The sequence below is a fragment of the Chionomys nivalis genome, chromosome 4 (assembly GCF_950005125.1).
Source record: "Chionomys nivalis chromosome 4, mChiNiv1.1, whole genome shotgun sequence".
NCBI classification, from domain to species: Eukaryota; Metazoa; Chordata; class Mammalia; order Rodentia; family Cricetidae; genus Chionomys; species Chionomys nivalis.
Genome location: NC_080089.1, coordinates 39,584,921 through 39,610,223, shown reverse-complemented (window position 1 = coordinate 39,610,223; position 25,303 = coordinate 39,584,921). Strand labels below are relative to the sequence as shown.

Sequence of the window (25,303 nt, the reverse complement as noted above, 5' to 3'; positions counted from 1 at the left end):
CACGCCTTTAATCCCAGCACTTGGGAGGCAGAGGCAGGCGGATGTCTGTGAGTTCGAGACCAGCCTGGTCTACAAGAGCTAGTTCCAGGACAGGCTCCAAAACCACAGAGAAACCCTGTCTCGAAAAACCAAAAAAATAAAAAAAATAAATAAAATAAATAAATAAAATTTTTCTATTGGCGTAGAGCACTGAGAAGATGAAGGGTGAATATAGAGGGCTGGGAAATGAGTGAGACTGGGGGCATGATGGGAAATTCCCAAAGAATCAATAAAAAAAAAAAAGATGTTTAAAAAATTTCTAAAGAAACACTGGTCCAGAATGTTTTATCTATAGGACTGATAGAATTATATCAAATCTAGACATACCTTTTCTCCTACTTTTTTAAAAGTTGAACAGATTATTTCATTTCCTTAGACCTCGAAGCTTTGTAAAGTAGGTGTGAGTGTAAGGACTGAGATGACAAGCCGGGCGGTGGTGGCGCATGCCTTTAATCCCAGCACTCGGGAGGCAGAGGCAGGCGGATCTCTGTGAGTTCGAGGCCAGCCTGGTCTACAGAGCTAGTTCCAGGACAGGCTCCAAAACTACAGAGAAATTTTGTCTCAAAAGCCAAAACAAAAACAAGCAAACAAACAAAAAGACTGAGGTGACATAAATAAAACCCTTGCCTGACTCTCAGCAAGCTCTGTGTGCTACTGGTTACTACTGTTATTGCTTCATAACTTGTTATTATTGATCTTATACCAGGAATGATGCTATTCTTTTACATCATTAATTAGTTATTATTATTCATTATAAAACAAGTAATGGGGCTTCACTATGAACTCCGGGAGGCCCACTAACGTATGGATATCGCCCCAAACATAATCCTCGATTGCCTTCTTAACAGCCTACACACAGAGCGGTGGACTGTTATATATGTCCACGTATGTCTAACTGTAAGGTGTGTCCTATAGGAATAACAACCGCCAACCCTTAGAGGGCACTACATCTCTGGAGGCACTGTCTAAAGAGCTCTGTAGGGCTAACATAATTCCTGTACCAGCTCTAGTGAAGTTGGTTCTACCCACATCTTGCTGCTGAAGAAACAGACCTGGGTGGATGGCTCAGTGGATAAGGTACTTGCTGTGCAAGCAGAAGGAGCCGAGTTCAGATTCCCAGAACACAAGCAAAAGCTAGGAGCCACAATGAATGTCTGGAATCCCTGGGGAGGTGGAGTCAGGCAGATCCCTGGGGTTTGCTGGCCTGCCAATTCAGTCAATCTGGTAACTCCAGATTCATTGAGAGACTTTGTCCCCAAAAATAAGGTGGGGAACAATAGAGCAAGATACCAGAAGTCCATCTCTCGCTTCCACCAGTGCAGGTGCAGGCCCATGCACTTGCACGAGAAAGAGAAGAAACTGAGGCAGACATGAGCACCTTCTCTGACGCTCGTGTATCATCAGACTGTAGAACTGGTGTCAAAACCACAGAGTCTGTTGCCAGACCCCACCTGTGTCTCTGCAGGGTTACTGAACCACACCTGGCCCCTTCCTTACTGCGAAGGCATTTGCTCCCACGCCTTCCTTGGAGCCTTCAAATGGTAGGCCAGAGAGGGCTTGAAGGGTCAGTGCAGTATTGTCAGACAGCTTTTGTTCTGAGCCTCCAGGCAGAAGGTGTACCGTGAGTTACATCAGCCTGCACTGTTCGCTTGGAAACCTTCCTTGTTTGCTATTTCACTTGCCTGGCGCCTGTGGACACTGGAATGAGCAACCATGGACTGCAAGAAATGGAAGAATCAGACGCTCGGTCCTTCCCTGCACTGGAGGCAGCCATGGCGCCCAGCCGGAATGGCATGATCTTGAAGCCCCACTTCTACAAGGATTCGCAGCAGCGAGTCGACACCTGGTTCAACCAGCTGGCACGCAATATCCGCAGGTGCAAGGTCTGGCAGGCAAAAGCGTGCCATATTGACCAGCGCCCCACGTCCGGTCCCATCAATCCCATCGTGAGGTGCCCCACAGGGAGATACCTACCACACCAAGGTTCGAGATGGCAGGGGCTTCAGCCTAGAGGAACTCAGGGTGGCTGGTATCACATAAGAAAGTGAGCACACGGGGGACTGGAGAGATGGCTCAGTGGTTAAGAGCACTGGCTCCTCTTCCAGAGGTCCTGAGTTTGATTCCCAGCAACATGGTGGCTCACAATCATCTGTAATGAGATCTGGCGCCCTCTCTGGCGTGTGGGCATACATGAAGGCAGAATGTTGTATACATAATAAATAAATACATAAAAGAAAGGAAAGAAAGAAAAGAAAGAAAGAAAGAAAGAAAGAAAGAAAGAAAGAAAGAAAGAAAGAAAGAAAGAAAGAAAGAAAGAAAGTGAGCACACCATCGGCACCTCTGTGGACCCAAGGAGGCGAAACAAATCCACAGAGTCTCTACAGGGCAATGTGCAGCTCCTGAAGGAGTACCGCTCCAAGCTCGTGCTTTCCCCAGGAAGCCTACTGCTCCAAAAAAAGGGAGATAGTTCTGCTGAAAAACTTAAATTAGCCACCTAGCTAACAGGACCTGTGATGCCCATCTGGAATGTTTATAGAAAGCCAGAGTCATCACAGAAGCTTCTGCCAGTCTTTGCATGGCCCGGGCCAATGGCCAGCTCTTTGGCATCTGAGCAAAGAGGGCAAAGGAAGCTACAGAGCAAGATGTTAAAAAGAAAAATGATGGCCGGGCGGCGGTGGCGCACACCTTTAATCCCAGCACTTGGGAGGCAGAGGCAGACGAACCTCTGTGAGTTCGAGACCAGCCTGGTCTACAAGAGCTAGTTCCAGGACAGGCTCCAAAACCACAGAGAAACAACAACAAAAAAGTATGTTAAAAAAAGAAAAATGATGTGATGTTGGAATAGTGTGATAAATTTTCCATTAAGAGAAAGAAAGAAAGAAAGAAAGAAAGAAAGAAAGAAAGAAAGAAAGAAAGAACAGAAAGAGTCAATCTGTTGTTTGAACTTCAACCTTAGCAGGTTGCCCCATTTGGGAAAGTGTGGCGCTTTAATAGTTGGGCTCAAATGAGTTGGCTGCTGCTATCTGAGAGGAATGTCCTCTCAGCCCTCATTCAGGGCAAGAGTCTTGAAGCTGGGGAGGCCTGCAAGACTCTGGGGTGAAAGATTCAATGTGCTTTACTTGGGACTCCGGGTTTGAGGCTCAGGCCTTTTTTCTGCCTTCAGTCATTTACCCATCCAGGGTCTTTTTCTTTAAATACTTATTTATTTCTTATGGATACAGTGTTCTGCCTGCATGTACGCCTGCAGGCCGGAAGCAGGCACCAAATCTCATTATAGATGGTTGTGAGCAACCATGGGGTTGCTGGGATTGAACTCAGGACCTCTGGAAGAGCAACCAGTGCTCTTAACCTCTAATCCTCCAGTCCCCAGAGTCTTTGAGACAGAGCTTCCCCAAAGGCAGCTTCTTGTCACTAGGCACCTCTCCTCCGCAGCTCGGTTCCAGACTGCATTATCGGGATTCTCCCTCTCCAGGACACATCTAAGCTCCCAGCAGTTAGCTGCCAGACCACAGAGAAGAAGGCTTGGGGATTATTGTAAGGAGTTTATCCACAGCATCAGCAGCTGGATGGAAGGAGGCAGTTGACTCAGTTCTAAGGGGCAGCAAGAGTGAGATGCAGTCAGTTGATGCTTGGTATCCATGAGAAAATGGTTTCTGGATACCTTGCACACACAACATCCAATGATGCTCAGTCCATAATAAGATGTGCAGTTTACATGTGTGTTGTTTGCTTGCTTGTTTTGAAACAGGCTCTCATACCATAGACAAAGCCGGCCTGAAACTCAGTATGTAGCCTAGGCTGGCCTCTAACTTATAAGGCTTCTGATTTAGTCTCCAGGTGCTGGGATAGCAGCAGGCTTGTGCCACCATGAAATTGTCTCTAGATGCTCACAATGCCTGTACAGTGCCAACGCTAAGCAAGTGGGTACGCTGTATTGATGAAAGCTTGAAGACGGATCTGAAACCAGAAAGGGGACCGTGAGGTTGGGGAATGGTGTTGAGGAAGGAGGGCAGAAACAGGACACGTAAAATGAAAGAAGAAAGAGGCCATTGGAAGTGGAAGGGTACAAGAGGGATGGGGGCAGAAGAGGAGAGTGAGAATCAAGAAAACAAAATCACGTCTAAAAATGCCATAATGGTTTCTAACATCTTGTATGCTAATTAGAATTTTTTTTTCTCAAGACAAAGTTTCTCTGTGTAACAGCCCTGGCTATCCTGGAACTCCTTTTGTAGACCAGACTGGCTTGGAACTCACAGAGATCTGCCTGTCTCTGCCTCCTGACTGCTGGGAATAAAGGCGTGGGCCACCACTGCCCAGCTGGAATTATTATTTTATTTTTTTATGTTTTAAATAAGCCAGGGTTGGAAAGGTGACTCAACAAGTAAACACACCTGCCACCAAGCCTGACCACCTGAGTTTGATCCCTGAGACTTGCGAGGACAGAGTCAACTCCCACAAGCTGTCCTCAGCCCTCCACTTGTATACCACGGCATATACTCTCCCACAATGGAGTGGTAGACCCAGGACATACACAAATATGAGGGGGGGCAGGGAGAGAGGGAGGGAGAAATGAAAAACTTAAATAGTGGTGTGGGGAAAAAAAAAACAAAAAATTCAAATACATTCAGTATTTAGTACAAGTGCAATTTTTTTCAAGTTTTTTTTTTGTTGTTTTGGTTTTTTTTTTTTTTTTTTTTTTTTTTTTTTTTGATTTTAGAAACAGGGTTTCTCCGTAGCTTTTTGATTCCTGTCCTGGAACTAGCTCTTGTAGACCAGGCTGGACCCGGACTCACAGAGATCCGCCTGCCTCTGCCTCCCGAGTGCTGGGATTAAAGGCGTGCGCCACCACCGCCCAGCTCCAAGTATTTTTTAATATGACCATTTTGGGTATAGCTCAGTGGTTACTTGCTTACCTAGTGTGCATCAGATCATGTGGTTCTAGGCTGAAAAGAAATGGCGCTTGTTGTGTCAGCCGGATGACCCAAATTCAATCCCTGAATCTTATGACGGAAGAAGACAATCAACTCCTAAAAGTTACTCTCTCTCTCTCTCTCTCTCTCTCTCACACACACACACACACACACACACACACACACACACACACACACAGGAAAAGAAACAAGACCTTAGGTTCCATCCTAAGCACTGCTGAGAAAAATTAAATATTTTCTGTTTACTGGACTGGGTAGAATCTGCCTGTTCAGCACAATGGTCGTGAGTGCAGAGACTGAAACAGGAAGGTCAAGTCTACGTCTTGGCTTCCCTTCTGTTTGTTGCCTTGGGCAAGTCCTTAGCCTTTTAATGCTACTACTCCTTGTTTTCAAAAAGAACTAAATGGAACTAATAAACCCCTAGCTTGGTGCACTGTGGTGATTAGGTAAGCCCACAGGAACCATTTACAGTGGCATATGATACACCATACTCAATCATGTAAAAACTACTTTTGTTGCATGCAGATCAGTGTCTCCGATGTATGGATGTGCTTTCTACATCTGACCCACCCCCAATTCCTTTGGCCAGTCATCCGCTATAACCTTGCTCTGGGGTGGACACAAAGGAAGGACTCTCATGGGGCTCTGGTCAGCAAATGATAACAGGTTGGACCCAATTAGGATAAGATCCCTGGGCCAGATGTTGCTTATGCAGAGGATGGGATGAAAGAATTGGTTCCAGAGGCTTGGGACCTGCTTGTAGAAGATGCTAATTGATTTCTTGCTCACAATTTTTCACCCTTAAATGAACAAGAAAGAGGGTATCACTGAGGCCCATGTGTTTCATGGGCTAATACTTATCCGTGTCCAGAGAGAGGTGAAAACTGGCTTTGTTTTTCTCCCCATAAGAGACATAGTCTCATTTGTCCCAGGCAAAGACTTAATTCCTACAGATCTTCAGAGCTTGAAGTGGATAAAGGTTACCCTCAGAACTGCATTGGAGTACTGCCTCTTGCACACCCTGAGCCAAAGGCCTGGGAAATCCAGGTGGGTTTGATATTTTTCCAATGGGGACGGGGGCAAAGATGAAGCCCTAGTCTTAGAAACTGGCGAGACCCTGACTTGGTGGGAAGAATCAGACCCAACAACAGAAGAGGTCCTGTAAGAATGGCTCCACCTTCAAACTCACTGTCTCCTGCATCTTTGCCTCTTGTTACGATGTTGTGTGGACTGTATCAATCTGATGACATCACTGTCTTTAAGAAGAATTTTGTTTTGAGTGTAACATCGGACACTTACTGTGTGCCCTTTGCATCTTCCCATTAACACATTTAATCCTCGCAGAAATCCTACAAGATAGATACACAAACTATCCCTGAGCTACAAAGCAACTGAAAGGCAGAGGTCACGCGTAGACTGAACTCAGAAGCCCCACAGTCCCTCACCTCTGTTCTTCTTATGCCTCCAAACCTTAATACTATAGCAGGTTACTGTGCTGTACTGAATTAAGAGCACAGACAGTAGGGGTACTGATGCTGTAAGCTTAATGCCAAGGGCTCAGTAAATATTAACTGAAGAACTGACTGCCAAGAAGATGATCGTAAAGCTGGGACCTGAGGCTAGCCAGATGGCTCAGAGGGTCAAGGAGCCTGCTGCCAAACCTGATGACCTGAGTTCGATTCCCAGGAACCACATGGTAGAAGGAGAGACCTAATCCTGTCAGTTTGATCTCTGATCACCACAGGTGCACTGTGGCCAGGATGCACACACATACACACAGGGTAAATAAAATAAAAAGTGAAGCTGTGATTCTGTCACAGCAGTGGTCACCCACCTGGAGGTAATGGCAGAAAGAGGGAGGGAACCGATGAGGAGCTGCCTCACCTGCTCGGCCATGCAAATCAATTCTAAGACGTGTCATATGGTAGGAATGCAGGTCCTTGTGTGTGCAGGAAAGCTGTTCTACACTGCACTGCATCCTCAGCTCCCTCTTTTTCATTCTTGTGACTTTTGTCACCTCCTCTAATCCAAGACTGATTACCACCTTTTCTTTTTCTTTTCCTTCTTATGGCTTTGAGTGTACACGCGTGGTATATGAGTGTGTACACAGGTGTGCACACGTGCACTGGCCCAGGCACCTGTGGAAGCCAAAGGCTAATGACCTTATCAGTTGCTTCACTATTCACGGTTTTGACTCAGCAGGGTAGCCACTGAGCTCTGCCTGTCTCTACTCCCTACCTCTGAGAATCCAGGTGCAAGCCGCTGCATCTGGCTTTTATGTGGGTACTAAGGAGCCAAATTTGGGTTCTCACGCTTGTGTGGCAAACTCACTGGGCCCTTTCCCCAGATCCCACACCTCTTTCTTTAAAAAGAAAACTTCATTTATCTATGTGCATGAGTGCTCTATTTGCATGTTTGCCTGCATGACAGAAGGAGGCATCAGACTGAAGAGGCCATCAGATTCCCGTTCTAGATGGCTGTGGGCCACCATGTGGTTGCTGGGAATTGAACTCAGGACCTCTGGAAGAGCAGTCAGTGCTCTTAACCTCTGAGCTATCACTCTATCTCCACCTTCCCCTTTAACACACACTCGCCTCCTTCTCAACTTAGGAATGAATACTGCTGGTGTCATCCCTCTGAATGCCAGACTCCTCTGTTTTTGCTAGGATAATATTTCCAGGAAACAATTTCAATTGAGCAAAGCCTGTCACTCCAAATGCCTTCCTAAGTCCTTAGCTTTCCCCATCCTCCCAAACCCATTGTTCCATTTTGGACACAATTTTGCATATTTACATTTTATCTCTGGATTTGTTACCATGCAAGGCTCTGGGCATTTGTAGTGGAAGAGAATAACAGAAAACTCTCTGTTTTTAATTATTTAATTTTTGACAATTTCATACATATATAAACGTGCTGTAATCACATTCGCCCCATTACCCCGTCTTATCCCCTTCCAGACTTACTTCTTTCCATATAGTCTTCCTCCTATTTTCATGTCTTTTTGTTTGTTTGTCATTTAGGTCTCATGCAGGTAGCCACAGCTGCTGTGTGCTCATAATCGCAGTGACCAAGTCACACCGAGCTTCATCGCACCCCTCTGACTATCTTTCTGCCCCCTCTTCCTTGAGGCTCTCTAAGCCCTAAAGAAGTAACGTAGATGTTCTAGCTAGGGCTGAGCACTCAACAGTCAATCTCAGTGCTCAGAGTCATGAGACTCTGGATTCGTTGTCTCCCTCAGACCCAGGCTGATAGTAACACTAGACCATGAATATAAACGTAAGTATTTAGAAAGCACTTTAGCTATAAGTCATACCAACAATAAATACCAAGTTCCCTCCCAGGGCATGTGGCTTCCTTAGCCTGCTTTGGATCAGGTTTACAGAACTGGGCATGCATTCCCTCCCAGAGGGTGGACCTCAGATTTTAGCAGAAAGTGGCTGGTAACCCTCCCCACCCCCAGACACCCCAGTCTTATCACTATTGCAGCAATGGCAACATCTCACTGCCCGGTCAGTATTGTAGCACATAGGAGTCACTATTTTTATTTTATTTATTTATTTATTTATTTGTTTGTTTGTTTGTTTGTTTATTTGTAGACAGGGTTTCTCTATTATGCAGCCCTGGCTGCCCTGAAACTTGCTGTGTAGACCAGGATGGACTCAGACTCACAGAGATCCACCTGACTCTACCTTCAGAGTGCTGGAATTAAAGTCATGGGCTAGCACGCCTGGCTCAGAGTCATCATTTTTAAAGTCAGACAAATCTGGGGTTTGGCCCTCTGCCCTGTCACTTAGAGTAGCAAGAATTTGGTCAAGTTATTTAATCTCTCTAATTCTTTGATTCCATGTCAAATAAAAATAACAACAACCTTGCAGAACTGTCAGGAAGTTCGATGGACTCAATACTTTTGTTGAGCATCTTCTAAGTGGTCGGCATCATTGGAAGCACAGTGAAGAAACCACGGAGCTGCTGTCCAGCGAAGATGGACGTGGCATGAGTATTTGTGAAGCACCTGTGTAAGGGGTCTCTTTCTGTCCCACCAGACAGCTCCCAAACAATGGCTCGGAGACTTCTTATTAATTATGAAGCCTCCGCCTTTAGCTTAGGCTTCTCTCAACTAGCTCTTAAAACTTGAATTAACCCCTTTATATTAATCTACGTCCTCCCACGTGGCGTTACCTCTCTTCCATCATGCACCTCCTGTTTCATCTCAGTCTGGCTGGTGACTCCATCTTTCTTTTTTCACAGAGATCTCACTGTCCAGAAGTCCCGCCTATACCTCCTGTCTATCTATTGGCTGTTCAGCTTTTTAATAAACCAATCACAGCAGTACGTTTCCTCACAACATAGGCATAGCCCACAATACTCCTGTTCCTGTTTGCATTTGCCACACAGTTGCCTCAATGAATGCTAATTGCTTTTCCCTTTAAACACCTCCAAATGCCTAGTAACAGCCGTTGCTCTGTTTTCTACCCAAGGTCACATTAAGCAGAGATGTTGAGTTTCTTCAGGTTCAAGTGAAAACTAAGGAAATTCCTTAAAGGAGGGGCAGTGTCTTTTTGTTTGGTTTTGGGTTTTGTTGTTGTTTGGTTTTCTTCTGTTTGGGGAGGGGCCTATCCTGTTGGCTGATGTGCACTCGCAGGTTCCCAATGTGACACCATTCTCACAGCACGTTATTTCTCATTAAACTCCTTTAGCAACTTCTGTCTTAATCGGCAATTCCAACTCTGCAGCTACCCTTGGCAGTAACCAGGCACCTGCTCCACCATAGTCACTAAAGGAAACTTTACCTAGATCTCTATCTCTTTCTAGAACTCAGGATTCAAAGGTTGAGGTGAAATTCTGCTCACTCAGGGAGGCTGAATAGCAAGTAGCTCACCTTCTCTCCTACTTTGCGCTTCTGAATAACAAGGCATCCTTCTTCCCAACCCCCACCTAAGAACCCTAGCTACACATGGTTCCTCCCTATCCCTCCCTGTTAGCTAGTTGCTGACTCAGCCTCCTGACCCCAGGTTAATTTTATTTACTCAAACAAATGTAACACATCTTTGCATCATTAAAATAAATATCCCCAGCACAAATGACTGTAACACATCTTAAACTAATATTCCATGACAGTCACTAAATACGTACTTGGTGGATCAATAAGGTGTAGCTCCATGGCAACTCTGAGTGTGCACAAATTTCAAGCCTGATAGTTAGCATTACATGAAAGATCACTGCTTTCTCTGTCTATATATACTATATGTGTGTGTGTGCATGTGTGTGCATTTTTCCATATATATGCATATTCATATTATTATGTATCTTGGGTTCTTGTTTGTTGTTTTGGCTGGTTCGGCTTTGATAGGCAAACTATTTTAAATGTGGGGCTACTGCAAAAGAAGAGTCACACAGGACGCCCGGGCACAGAGTCATGGAGTTCTGCCTGTTTTTGAACTTGCTGTGTAGCTGAGGCTGGTTTTACCTCCACTTCCCAAGTACTGGGATGGCAGGTGTGCACTGTCATACCCAGCCATTCTTCGATTTTTTTAAATTAATTTTTAATTAAAAAATCAAAATTACATGTAAATATAGGGTGCCCTGTGATGTTTTGCTATATGTACATATGGTTGTATTTATCTCGTACTTTGGTTCATTCATTTTACCTCTCTGGACCCCAATTTCCTCATCTGTAAAGTGGGGAAATAGAACAACAGTACCAATACCGCAGCATCATGGAAAGACCAAGGATGATATGTGTAAAAATATCATATAAGAAAGCAAATAAATAAAGGGCTGGAGAGATGGCTCAGCGGTTAAGAGCATTGCCTGCTCTTCCAAAGGTCCTGAGTTCAATTCCCAGCAACCACATGGTGGCTCACAACCATCTGTAATGAGGTCTGGTGCCCTCTTCTGGCCTGTAGGCATACACACAGACAGAACATTGTATACATAATAAATAAATAAATAAATAAATATTTAAAAAAAAAAAGAAAGCAAATAAATAAGTAAAATATCATATAAAGCCTAAGGTGTCCTAAAGAGCTCAGTGGAGCTTGCTGCACAAGCATGAGGGCCCGAGTTTGAATCCCCAGCACATATCAAAAAACCTAGGTGTGGACACATTCACTCTTAACCCCAACACTAGGAAGCTCAAAGACAGGAAGATTGCTGGGCCTTGCTCTCTGCCAGCCTAGCTGCCTCCACTCACACACTCATAAGAGGCATGCCTTTGAACGCAAAGGCACACACAACCATAAATAAATAAGATTTTTTTTTTTTAAATGCTGTAGCTCAGGTACTATCAGCCTGCTCCCAGTGGGCTGTTGAGTTAGTTCTTAACCTGAGACTTGATACAGATAATATACTCCATACTGTGGGCATTGTAAGGACCACATATATGAGCACAATATGTGTTTATTCTGTACCTGCTAGATGGTAGATGGACAGTAACTATTAAAGTTGCTGGCATGACCACCATAGCTCCATCCCATTTGTCAGCCAGGGTAGACAGAATCTATCTGCCCCACAATGAGAATAACTCTCCAGTCCCACCCCGTAGAACTAAAGAGTGGCAGCAATCTGAAAGCTAGGAGGACTAGAGAGGAGTCCTATCTTCAGCCAAATATTGTAGGAGCATGCTGATGACAGAGTCCTTTCCCATTGGACGCCCTGTGTGTTCGTGTGTGTTCGTGTGTTCGCAGCTCTGGGAGACAGATGTTAGCAGCTCAGATTGCCTAGCACAAGGCATTCCCAGAGGTCATCCTGCTTGCTAGTGGACAACAGGTCAGGAAAAGAAGAGGTATCCTCTTCCTGGGGTGAGGCTGATGGTACCGAAAGAAAACGTTTTGATTAGAAGTAGAAAGCACCTCAGAGAAAGGTGCAGAGGAACAGAAACAAGTCCCTCCTACTGCACCCTGCTTCCTTACAGACAGCCCTGAGAGAGCCTGGAAGTGGAAGGTCCCCAAAGAGGAGTCTTACTTACTTGTCTGTGATCCTGAGGGTCGGACCCAGGGCCTTTAGCACACGCCAGGAAAGCACAAAGCTTTATTCCCAGCCCTCTATTGATTACAAGACAGGAGTCCGCTGAGTTGTTCCCACGGGCCTTGAACTTGTGATTATCCTCTCCGCCCCCAGAGCTGCTGGGAGTACAGGCCTTGCCACTAGACCCTGCCAGGGAGGTCGTGCCTACAAGATTCCCCTTCTTTGGTAGTGTGTCTGTGCATTTGTGTTTGCACACTGGTGGAGGCCAGAAGGTGACTTCGGGTGTCTCCCTTGATCACTCCCGACTTTATTTACTAGGGCAGGGTCTCCACAGAACCTGGAGCTTGCTGGCTATACAGGCTAGTTTGTCCCTGCCATGGCCTGCCTGCCTCTGCTCCCCAAGCACCAGGACTCCAGACAGGCTTTCCCGTGGGGCCCTCCCAGTGCACAGCGAGCATTTTATTCCCTAAGCCATTTCTTCAGCCCCTAAGTTCCTTTCTCTCAAGTGTCTGAGTGCATTTGTCACTGGGGTCCTTTAATTTCAGGTCTACAGTCTCCTCTTCTTTTTAATAGCTAATGAGTTCTTGGCTGATTAGAGTTTTACAGTCACCTATAATTAGGCCTATTTAGTGCTTTTGAATAGGATACTTTTAACCCATTTCCGCCTCTTCTCGTCATTAGGGGCTTCTGCCCAGGTGCATACACACAGGGAGCTGGCTCTGCCGAGGGTGGAGGGGAAGGGAAGGTCAAAGGCGCTAATATACATGTATGTATCCATATACATGTATCCATACATACACATTCACACGTAGGGCTGCCTGCAGGTGCACACATGGGAAGCAGGCAAAGGCGAGGGAAAGGGGGTCACAGGGCAAGAGGGCACACAGGTGCACACACATGCATATGGATAAACACTCCATGTGGCACTACACACTTTTGGGGTCCAGCCCCAGGGTCCCTGCGAGCCCAATAAAAGTGTAAGGGCCTCTGTATGTATGTTCCATGAGTGTAAGGAGATCATTTGACTGTATGTATATTCAAGAGCACAGCAGGCCATCCTTCTCCATGGATTCGGTTATCTGTAGTTATCCTGGATCCAAAAAACGCTAAATTGAAATTCTCAGAAAAAAAGCTGTTTGTTAAGTTTCAAATTGCCAGATGACGAAATGACATGCCCGGTTGTTGCATGCCACAAGAGTGTGACCTTCCTGTATCTGGCGTAGTCATCCTGTTGTCTGTCCACTAGTTACCTGACAACCACATTGGTCATCAGAGCAGCCCCATAGTGTTTGTGGTCAAGTGTCCCTTATTTTACTTACTAATAGTTCCCAATTGAGGATGCTGATGGTTTTATCACAGTATATTATTGTACTTGCTATATGTTACCTTAGCTACAGTTTTTAGTCGCTTACTGAGCCCAATTTATAAGTGAAGCTGTGCTACAGGCGTGGATATTTGGGGAGAGCACACTGTACATGAAATACAGAACTATCCAGACTCAGGCATCCACTAGGGCTCACGCACAGCCTCCCAGCGTTTGGGAGATGGCAGCAGGAGGATCAGGATTTCAGGGTCGTCTTGCTCGTTAGGTTGTTTGTTTGTTTGTAAACCTAACACAAGCTAGAATCTTCTGGGAAGAGAGGAGGTCAATTGGAAAAATGCTTCCATCAGATTGACCTGTAGGCAAGTCTGTGAGGGCATTTTCTTGATTAAGGGTGGATGGGGGAGGACTCAGCCCACTGTGGGCAGTGCTATCCTTAGGCAGGTGGTCCTAGTTTGTATAAGAAAGCGATCTGAGAGAGTTGTGGAGGGCAAGCCAGCAAAGCAGCATTCGTGTCTTCACAAGCCGCCTTCCACGGCTTCTGCTTCTATCATTGCCTCAAGTTTCACGTCTTGATTGAGTTCCTGACCCGACTAGCCTTCTGGGTGGACTGTAAGCTGCGAGGCGAGGGAAACCCTTCTCTCCCCGAGTTGCTTTGGGTCATAGTGTTTATCATGGAAACTGAAAGCGACCTATGACAGTTGCGTTAGCTACTTCTTCTCTTGCAGTCATAAAATGCTCTGAAAGCGATTCATGAGAGAAGGATTTTGTTCTAGCTCACAGTACCCCAAGGAAGAGCTGCAGTTTTGGCCTAGCCCCAGCCTTTCGCTGTCTTGTGGAAGCTTCCTTTGCAGTTGAGCGAATAGAACAAGAAGACTGTGTACACAGAGAGAAAGGCCTGGTGTCTTTTTTTTCTGTGAGGGGAATTTACAGAATGGACAACAGAAGCACTCTAAGGTTTCTAGACAGAAGTCAGAATGCTTCCTTTGTGATTTTTACACTTGATGGCCTAAACCGTAGGAAACACTTAATGAAACTAAAACGGAAGCTAGAATACTCTCCTGTCTTCAAGACACTATAGCTTCTTAAATCTAATTCAAAGCCGCTGAATTTTCAGATGCCGCGCCAGTAGACTCTGGAGCGCCACCTGGTGGTCTCCTCCAGCAAGTGGACATGAAAAGAGATGAACGAGGTGAGGTTCAAAGTAGGGTAGAGACCCCCACCCCTTTACCACCCTACCCCAGCTCCCCAAGGAGGCAAAAGATCTCACCTTGCCTGGGGTCAAAGCAGAGGAGACTTCAGTGCAGATGGGCTAGACTAAAACTCAGGACTTTCAAGAATGTGTGCAAATTTCTTTACAGATCACTAAAGAAATTGGTGATGGTGAAACAGAATATGCGTTAAGAGGGAAGTGCAGGGAAGTTTCACCCTCCTTACAGGCTCCAGGGCCTTGGTCTGGGGTCATTTCACTAGAGCTGAGTGTTGGACAAATAAAAACAGTTAAATGGGCATGGGGTTTTCTTTCTTCTTTTTTTTTTTAAGATTTATTTATTTATTATAGTGTTCTGCCTGCATGTATGCCTGCAGGTCAGAAGAGGGTACCAGATTTTATTACAGATGGTTGTGTGCCACCATGTGGTTGCTGGGAATTGAACTCAGGACCTCCAGAAGAACAGTCAGTGCTCTTAACTGCTGAACCATCTCTCCAGTACCCTCTTCTTTAGTTTTTATTGGTTATTTTAGAATTCCATATGCAAGCTGGGCGGTGGTGGTGCACGCCTTTAATCCCAGCACTCGGGAGGCAGAGGCAGGCGGATCTCTGGGAGTTCGAGGCCAGCCTGGTCTACAAGAGCTAGTTCCGGGACAGGCTCCAAAGCTACAGAGAGACCCTGTCTCGGAAAACAAAACAAAACAAAACAAAACAAAACAAAACAAAAAAGAATTCCATATGCATACACAATGGATTTTGATCATATCTGCCCCTTTTCCCTTCTCCGACTCCTCCAGATTGCCCCAACAGCCACACCTCCCTCCTGCCTTCATTCCTTTTTTTTTTTAAGAATTATTTTTATATGCATTGGTGTTTTGCCTGCATATATGTGTGATGGTGTCAGATCCCCTGGAACTAGAGTTACAGACAGTTCTGAGTTGTCATGTGGGTGCTGGGAATTCAACCCAGTCCTCTGGAAGGACCAGTGCTCTTAACCACTGAGCCCTTCTCCAGCCCCAACTAATGCTGCCTGCATAAGCACAGGTGTAGGGCCATCCACTGGAGCTTGAATAACCCAATAAGAGCCACTTCCCTAAAGAAATCTGACACACACACACACACCCCAGCCACCTTCTACAAATAAACGGGACACAGAGAACCCGCAGAGAGAGGACTACTGAACTTGCCTAAAGGTGAGATGATCTTTCAGGGTTCCTGATTCATGAAAGAGTCTGCGAGACATTCTGCAGGACACAGCAGATAGTGACTGAACTGCCTTTGAAATTTCCTGCTTCATTGAAATGTCTGCTGGATACTATGGGCCTGAAGGCTGAAGATGGATGCCCCAGCGGTACAAAAGAACTTTGGGTGACTGTCCAGGCAGCGAGATGTCTCTGTCACTTCTAGAGTTTTGGAAGTTTCTTACTTGTTTACTTAGGTAATATTATATCCTTCTGGAGTCTTTGATGGAGTTGAAGGATAGATAGTTATAGCTGTTTTCCTTTGTTATGATAAAGATAAAATAGATGTAAATATTGTAACTGTAATTCTTGCTTGATAACTGTTTTGTTATATGTAATTTTGCTATGTTAAAGTGAAAGCCTTTCCTTTTTGTTTAAACAGAAAAAGGGGAAATGATGGAGGAAGGTCATTGGTTAAATAATAAAGAAACTGCTTGGCCTTCATAGGTTAGAACATAGGTGGGTGGAGTAAACAGAACAGAATGCTGGGAGGAAGAGGAAGTAAGCTCAGATGCAGGGCAGCTCCTCTCAGAGCCAGATGCGATGAAGCAAGCCACCAGGTCAGACATGCTGAATCTTTCCTGGTAAGACTGGTGCTACACAGATTATTAGAGATGGGTTGATTGGGATATGAGAATTAGCCAGTAAGGGCTAGAGCTAATGGGCCAAGCAGTGTTTATATGAATACAAAAAAAAAAAAAAGAAAGAAAGAAGAAATCTGACACACACACACACCCCAGCCACCTTCTACAAATAGATCCTGACCTCAGGGTACAGTTTTGTGAGCCTCTTCTACTTACTGGTTTTCAATGTATATTTTTTGTTTTTGTGTTTTGAGTCAGGATCTCCCTATGTGCCCTTCCCTGCCTTAGAGCACTCACTAGGTGGACTCATGGTAATCTTCTTGCCTCTGCCTCCAAAGTACTCAGATTACAGGTGTGAACTGCCATGCCCACCTTGAACACACTTTTTTTAAAAGTTTGTTTCCAGGGCCTGCAAGATAGCTCAGTGGATAAAAGTGCTTGCTGCCAAGTCTGACAATCTGAGTTCGGTCCCGGGACTCACCTGATAGAATAAGAGAACCAAATCCTGCAAGTTGTCTTCTGATACACCTACCTACCTAAAGAAATATTATTCATGGGGGCTATAGAGATGCTCGGGTGGCAAAGCACTTGCCACAGTAGCATAAGGACCAGAGTTCAAATCCCCAACATCCACACACATGCCAAGTAATCTCAGCCCATGTGAAGCAGAAACAGAATCCCTGGAGCAAGCTGTCTGGCCAGATCAAACTGACGAGCTCTCTGTTTAAGTGAGAGGTCCTGCCTCAATACAAAATAAGGTGGAGAACAATCAAGAAAGACACCCAAGGTCAACATCTGGCCTCCACACACATCCACACACTTGCACACACACACACACACATGTTCACACACATATAAGAACACATGCACACTTATACATACACACAGAAAGACCTTTAAAACATGTATTGATTTGGTTGTAAACTAAGAACAAAACTATAATAAAATAAGTTGAGGAAAGGAGAACAAATGTAAGTATCAGAACAGGTATTCAACAGTGTACTCTAAGGGTAAAGTGCACACAACAGTGTATCTATTTGGAAAATCTGGTTTTTACAGAATATAAGTTAGAAACTATGAAACTACACTGCTTAAGGTTGAACAAAAAGTCAAGACATTATGAATAAGAGTCAGCAAGGCTTTTATTGCTGGGAAAGGAAATTAGGAGGATTTTGTTTTTGTTTTTTTGCCTTTTTTTTTTTTTTAAGGGGATGAGAATGAACTGTTCACATTGGGGTGAATTGAAGCCATCAGTATAAAGTCATGGTTTTCATTAGACAGATGATAGATTCGATGGATACAGACACAAGCAGAAACCTGTTTGTACACATACGGATAACTCCTAAAGCTGCCCAAGGAATAAAGAAACTGTAAGACCTCTTAACATCAAGCACCTAGTATCCAGATCCTTCTTGTTCTCCCCCACCCCCTTTATTGTAGCCCAGGCTGACCTCATGCCTGGCTGAAGAGGGACAATTTTTTTATTAATTATTTATTTATTGGCTTTTTTTTTTCTTTTGGTTTTTCGAGATAGGGTTTCTCTGTGGTTTTGGAGCCTGTCCTGGAACTAGCTCTTGTAGACCAGGCTGGTCTCGAACTCACAGAGATCCGCCTGCCTCTGCCTCCCAAGTGCTGGGATTAAAGGCGTGCGTCACCACCGCCCGGCTTTTATTGGCTTTTCAAGACAGGGTTTCTAGGCTGTGTAACAGTCCTGGCTGTCCTGGAACTAGCTCTGTAGACCAGGCTGACCTCAAACTCACAGATATCCGCCTGTCTCTGCCACCTGAGTGCTGGCATTATGGGCATGAATCACCAGCATGGGGATTAAAGGTATAAGCTATTACCGCCCATCTGGAAAATTTTTTAAACAAATAAAAAGTAAATAAAGAATGGTAACTGACTCTTTCTTACTATAGCATTCCAGTTAATAAGGGTAAACAGAATATTAGAAAGCTGGGGGGCTGGAGAGATGGCTCAGCAGTTAAGAGCACCAGCTGCTCTTCCAGAGGAACCAGGTTCAATTCTCACAACTTACAACTGTCTGTAAATCCAGTTCCAGGAGATCTGACACCTTCACACCAATACACAATAAAGTTAAGATTTAAAAATTTCAGTGTTGGGGGCTGGAGAGATGGCTCAGTGGTTAAGAGCATTGCCTGCTCTTCCAAAGGTCCTGAGTTCAATTCCCAGCAACCACATGGTGGCTCACAACCATCTGTAATGAGATCTGGTGCCCTCTTCTGGCCTGCAGGCAAAGCACTGAGGATACTGTATACGTAATAAATAAATAAATCTTTTAAAAATAAAAAATAAAAAATAAATAAAAAATTTCAGTGTTTAACTGGGCGGTGGTAGCACACGTCTTTAATCCCAGCACTCAGTAGGCAGAGGCAAGCAGATCTCTGTGAGTTCAAGGCCAGCCTGGTCTATAAGAGCTAGTTCCAGGACAGGCGCCAAAGCTACAGAAAAACCCTGTCTCAGGGGCTGGAAAGATGGCTCAGCGGTTAAGAGAATTGCCTGGTCTTCCAAAGGTCCTGAGTTCAATTCCAGAAACCACGTGGTGGCTCACAACCATATGTAATAAGGTCTGGTGCCCTCTTCTGGCCTTGCAGGCTTATACACAGACAGAATATTGTATACGTAATAAATAAATCTTTAAAATTAAAATATTAAAAATTTCTATCTTAAAAAAAAAAAGATAGAAAGCCAAGCCCTCCTTGGCTATATAGCCAGCTGGAGGCCATCCTGGGTTACATAAGACCCTGTTCAATACTCCTTACCTCCCAAAATATCAAGAGTTACATAGTCTTTGTATGTTTGTAGAGAACTCTTACCATATCATCAGGAATCAGCATAACAATTCTCATTACACATCTCTGAACTTTAGTTAATTGGCTCATGAATGGATGTTTTAAATTATAGGACTATGAACTTCATACTGAAAACACAGCAATGAATAAGCTAGATGTAATCCTTACCTTCAACATCTGGTAGAGATAACTAAAGATAACACCCAACAATTACAGTTAGGTGTGGTGGCGCAGGCCCTTAATCCCAGCACTCGGGGCAGAGGCAGGTAGATCTCTGTGAGTTTGAGGCCAGCCTGGTCTACAAGAGCTAGTTCCAGGATAGGATCCAAAGCTACAGAGAAACCCTGTCTCGAAAAAAAACAAAAGAAAAAAAAAAGAATCAATTACAATATCTGTAAGTACATAATAGCTATCAGACATGGACGAGGGAGGTACTTAACAAAATGTTCCATATCTAGTTTCATTTCAGTTGCTGTGATTAAAAAAAAAAAAAAAAAACGAAAACAAACAAAAACTGGACAGAAAGCAACTTAGGGAAGGAAAATCTTATTTTCTTTCCCAATCCCAGTTTATAGTCCATCTCTTTGGAGGAGGTTGTAGCCGTTGAAGTATGAAAGTTGGTCACATCTCATGTGCACGTCAAGAGCAGAGAGGCTGAATGCTTCTGGCCTGTGTGTCTGAGCTCAGTTCTCCGCTCTTATGACAGTTCAAACCCTCAGGCCTAGGGAATGATTTCACCCATTGTGGACTGGGTCTTTTGACATCAGTTAATTATGATGGTTCTCATAGACACACCTACAGACCAATCCAATGTAAATAATCTATCATTGAGACTCTCTTCCTGGGCAATTCTGCATCGTCAGGCTGACAGTTAAAGCTGACCATCCCAGCTCCAAGGCAAGCACACGAAAGCAAAGACCCACCAGTGGTCCATCTCTATAACCCCAGAGCTCAGGGGTTGAAGGCAGGAGGATGAGGAGTTTAAAGTCACTAGGAAAGATGGTCCATGCCTTTAATCCCAGCATGTGCGACTCAGAGGACACTGGATCTCTGTGAATTGGAGGCTAGCTTGATCTACATAGTGAGATCCAGACCAGTCAGGGCTACAGCATGGACCCTGTCAAAGGTTGGTGGTGAACAACAACAACAACAAAATCCCCAAAGCAATGTGCCTTACCTTCTCTGAGGAGTGGATGGGAGGGGGGAGGGGGAAATAGGGGAGGGAATGAAAGGAAGGGAGGGAGTGGGAACTGGGATTGGTATGTAAAATGATAAAAGATAGTTTGTTTTCTTTTTAAAATAAAAAAAAAATAAAGGCTGTTGATAACAATTTAAAAATAAATTGTTAGCAATTTAGTGAGCTCGAGGCCAGCCTGGATTGTAAAAAAATAACAACAAAAAGGGGCTTAACATAACATAACAGTTAAGAGCACTGGCTGCTCTTTCAGAGGACTTGGGTTCTATTCCCAGCACCCACATGGTGTTGTACAACCATCTGTAACTCCAGTTCCAAGGGCTCTGACACTCTCTTTTGGCTTTGGAGGGTATCAGTCACGCACAAAGTGCACATACGTATACTCAGGCAATATATTCATATACATAAAATAAAAATAAATAATTGTTAATAATTATACAATGAGAGAAACATAGCTGTGTAGAGAGGTACTCAATCTCAACATGTAGGAGGATGATGCAGGGGGTTCACTGGGGGTGGGAGTTCATGACAGCCTGTGCTCCCATCTCAAAAATGGAAAAAAAAGCGGGGGGGGGGGGGATGGACGAGATGACTCAGTGGTTAAGAGCACGGACTTCTCTTGAAGAGGGTGGGAGCTCCACTCCCAACACCCACCCACATGTTGGTTCACAACCATCCATCACTCCAGTTCGAGGGTATTTGATGCGCTCCTCCGGTCTCCACGGACTCGCAGTATCTGCACGGTGCACAGACATGTGAGCAGGCAAAGCGTTCACACACGGTTTAAAAATTCAAAATAACAACTAAAGAATAAGAAGGAAGGGAATGAGGGAAAGGGGGAGGGGTAAGATTCCAAGTCAGCGAGTAGAGACTGACAGACAGCTCCGTGGGAGCCAGGATCACCAGCTTGAGGCTCTTGCGGTGACCAGAACAAGAGACCGTGGCCGGTGACACAAAGAGGTACGGAGAGCTTTGGAAGCTGTTTAGGAACTCGATCTACTTACTTGCTTTTCGCTGAGCTAAGCTGTGAGAGGAGAAATATTCCAGGCTCCTTTCACACGCACAAATACCATGCAACTGCTCGGTTCGGCCCCCTTCAGAATACACGTATCTGTGTACCCCTCACTTAAAACATTTCGTCACCCCAAAATAAAATGCCTTAGTCCTTGCAGTCATCCCATACCTAAGGAACCATCAATCCACCGTCAGCCAGGTTGGAGATGCCTATTATGGACATTAGATATAAAAGGAATCAGACTGTGTAATTTGATTGGCTTCTTTCAGTTAGCATAATGTTTCCTAGGGTCATCTACCATTGCAGCATGTCAGTATGGACTCCCATACTTATTCATTTTTTTATAGTTGACTAATGTTTCATTGTGGGATGTATCACACTGTTAATGCCTTCATTTACCGAGTGATGTGTTTGTGGTTGGGTGTTATGACTAACACTACAGGATAGCTGTTCTCAGTTCTCTTGAGAATATGCCTGTGTGTGCAACTTCTAGGTCATGTAGGATTTTTTTAATCTTTTTATTTCATGTACATGGATGCCTCTGTGTGTGTGTGTGTGTGTATGTGTGTGTACACGTATAAACATGTCAGGATGGAAGGGACACACCCTTGCCACAGCATGAATGTGGAGGTCAGAGGAGAACTTTCAGGAGGCAGGTTTCTCATTTTTCCGTGGGGTGATCCGGGGATCAAACTCAGGTACTTGGGTGGCAAGGGTCTTTACCTATACTGAGTATACTGAGTCATCTCACCAGTCCAGGAAGATCGTGCCTAGTTTCTTAAAGATTCTTATTTTACTTTATGAGTACTTTGCCTGCATGTATGTGTGTGAGTATTGTTCATGCCTACTGATGGTCATGAGCCATCGTGTGAGTCCTGGGCACTGAACCCGGGCCCTCTGAAAGAACAAGTGCTCTTAACTGCTGAACCTTTTGAAATTTTGGAAACACCACAAGACAACTTTTCAACATAACCACAATATCTTATACTTCTACCACACAATGGATAAAAGTGTCAATTTATTTAGCAACCTTGCTAATACTTATTATGTGTTGTTTCATATTATAGCCATCTTAATTGCTGTGAACTGCTATCTCATTGGGCTTTCAAGTTGCAATTCTCTCAAGTCTAAAAATACTAAACATCTTTTTATATGCCAGTTAGCCATTTTTATAACTTCTTTGGGAAAAAAATCTATTCAAATTATCTCCTATTACTGAGTTGTTAGATTTATTCATATACTTGATATAAATCCACTGTCAGCTGTACCATTTCCAAAAGTCCTCCTTTTTTCCTTTGTTTGTTTGAAACAAGGTCTCTTGTAGCCTAGGCTGGACTCAGGCTTTCTAAGTGAGGCTGGGCTCCAACTCCTAATCCTCCTGCCTCACCTCCCAAATTCTGGGATTAGAGGCAGGTACACCATGCCATCTTAAAACATACTTTCTCTTCACCATCCTGGGTTTACAGAAATTGTTTCTTCTGCACGGCTGTGACAGAATGCCTGATAGAAATGACTCAAAGCAGAGGAAATGTTGTATTTTAGCCCAGCGTTTCACAGTGTTCAATACAAAGGCACCTGACCCATGTGCCTAGACACATCTTGGTGGAAGCACATGGTGGAGGGGCAGGAAGGGTTGAAGGAGGGGCGAAAGATGCCAAGATGCCAGTAGAGGTCCACCCCTAGGTATTTATTTCCTCTACTTAGGTCCCATATTCTAAAGTTCCCAGAGGCTCCCAGAATAGTTCCACAAGCTGGGGAGCAAGCCCTCAACACTAGAAGGATGGTTTTTTGTTTGTTTTTGTTTACCAGAAACACCTCTTATCAAGCCGTAACAGTCAAAAAGCAAATTACACCTTGTTCTTAGTCAACCCCAGGTGTCTCAAGGGCTTACAAAGATTTTGTAATTTGAGAGCTTTTCACTGCCAGCTTCAACATTACAGGTATATACTTTAGAGAATTACTCTCCCATACTGGCCTGTATTTTGTGTTCTGTCACCAAATTTGTTCCTAATTCTTCGGGCAAGTCTCACACTGCTTCCTCCTACAGCAGGAGTACGGCTCTAACAAGGACGAGAAGCTGATTTACACATGGATATCAGAAATACGCATGACTGGAACAAATGCCTGTGTGTCCTTCTGTCTCCCGGTGTCTTCCAGTTCCCCCATCAACAAAAAGAATACCAATGTCACTTCTGGGACAGCCCTGGCGAGGCTCCCGTAACTTTGCACATGAACAACAGCTGCCCATGAAACCAAGAGAAAACTGTATATACATTGTTTACTCGGATTTATCCATTCACCCAAATCACCATTTCCTGACGGCCACTCTCTGGTTGTTAAATGCACCAACTCTGATTGCTTTCAGGCATATGGGTCCAGGGCCGATTTCCTTAGCTTATTCTCTGAACAATAAAGTGTTCTTAATTCAAACAACAAGCACCGAAAACGAAAGGGGGGCAAAGCCATCATGCTTCCTTCACCTGCTCCAAGATGCAGCCCCACCGTCCCCATCTCCCTAAAAGCTTTCCGCAGCCCTCTAAAAACACCCAATGTTAACAGATGCAGGCTATCAATACGGAGACTCAAGATCCCAGGGTGAGAAGTGGCCAGAGGCGAAGTCTTGATAAACAGCTCAAATTGGCTCTTACTCCACAGGTGACGCCTAGTTTATCTGGGTAATTGTAAAGGGCATTTTACAGCAAATCAATTAAATGAAAATCTTTTAAACCCTTTTTAAATGGGGGAGGAAGGGGCGGGAGGAGAGGGCCAACCTTTGTAAGCTAACAGGTGATTTTAATTGGATCCAGCAGCGTTACACCATGTTTTTGACCCATTCGGTAAAGGCAGGAAAAGAAATCAATACATTTCCATCAGCATCCGCCCTCCTGGCGTCTCATAAATAGAATGGAGACACGAACCCCAGTTAATGGCTTCATCAAGCACCTCACTGATTCTCTAACAGAATTAAATAGGTTGCAGCTCTCTCACCCACCAACGTCCTGACACTGAGATTCAAAATGTCCCAGTGGGCTGGGCTGGGTGCTGCTAGGTGACATATTCGGTGCTATACTGTTCCTTGCACATACATCCTTGCCGTTAGTTAGTCTAGCCCCAATCATGACTGTACCTTCTGAAGCAATCTGAACTCAGAGATGTGAACCTGTGCACCAGCCGCTCCCTAAATTCAAAACTCAGATGGTTCAAGTTGCATTCCTGACAAAGAGCCCTGGAGAATTCACACAGCCACTTCTTTAAAATATAGTTTGCAAAGTCAGGGCCACACACTATATTCTCGTCTTTGATGGGGTGTTGTGATACCAATCCCCTACTTCGTGGGTTAGCGTGAAATTAGGTATTGTTATGAATCAATATAGTTAAAGGTTCATGTGCAGGCCGGAACGACATGAAGAGATACACTGCGTGTGTCACTAATAACAGGAACAACAGGAAGCTGAGTGCGCTGTAATCCCAGCTACTCAGAGGCAGAGAGAAGAGCTCTTCCTCCTCCTGTTTCAAAATCACATTTAATCACATTTAAACGCAATATGATGTAATCGTTGGTCAAGCACTTGCTCAGGTGCCCAGGAGCCTTTGTTCAAAATTCCCAGGACTGCAAAAACAAGGAAAATAAAAGGGATCAAAATCAGACTGTACTAAGGTGTTCCTTTCTATCTACCGGATTGGCCACAATATATATAACATTACAAATTTTAAAAAAAAGACAAAGTATCAATTTTATGTGTATTCTGCTGAGAAAACAATTATTTCGAGTGACTTCCGACTACAGGAGTAAAATACAGGCTTCTTCCTGTTACCATCTTTTCACACAGGGTTTTGCCCTGCAGCACAGCCTGACCACCAGCTGGAGAGTCTCTGGTTTCAACGTGCAGGACTTAAAAGTGGCACCACCGCATCCAGCTAGAGCAATACATGCTAAAGACAAAGCGGCAAAAAACAAGTTTAAGTCTCATTGGGGAGACAAATAGTCAAA

At 44.5% G+C, this 25,303-nt stretch overlaps 1 pseudogene; it reads left to right on the top strand.

Moving 5' to 3' along the window:
* Positions 1–1,811: 1,811 nt before the first annotated feature.
* Positions 1,812–23,533, top strand: LOC130873482 (60S ribosomal protein L13-like; annotated as a pseudogene).
* The last annotated feature ends 1,770 nt before the right edge of the window (positions 23,534–25,303 follow it).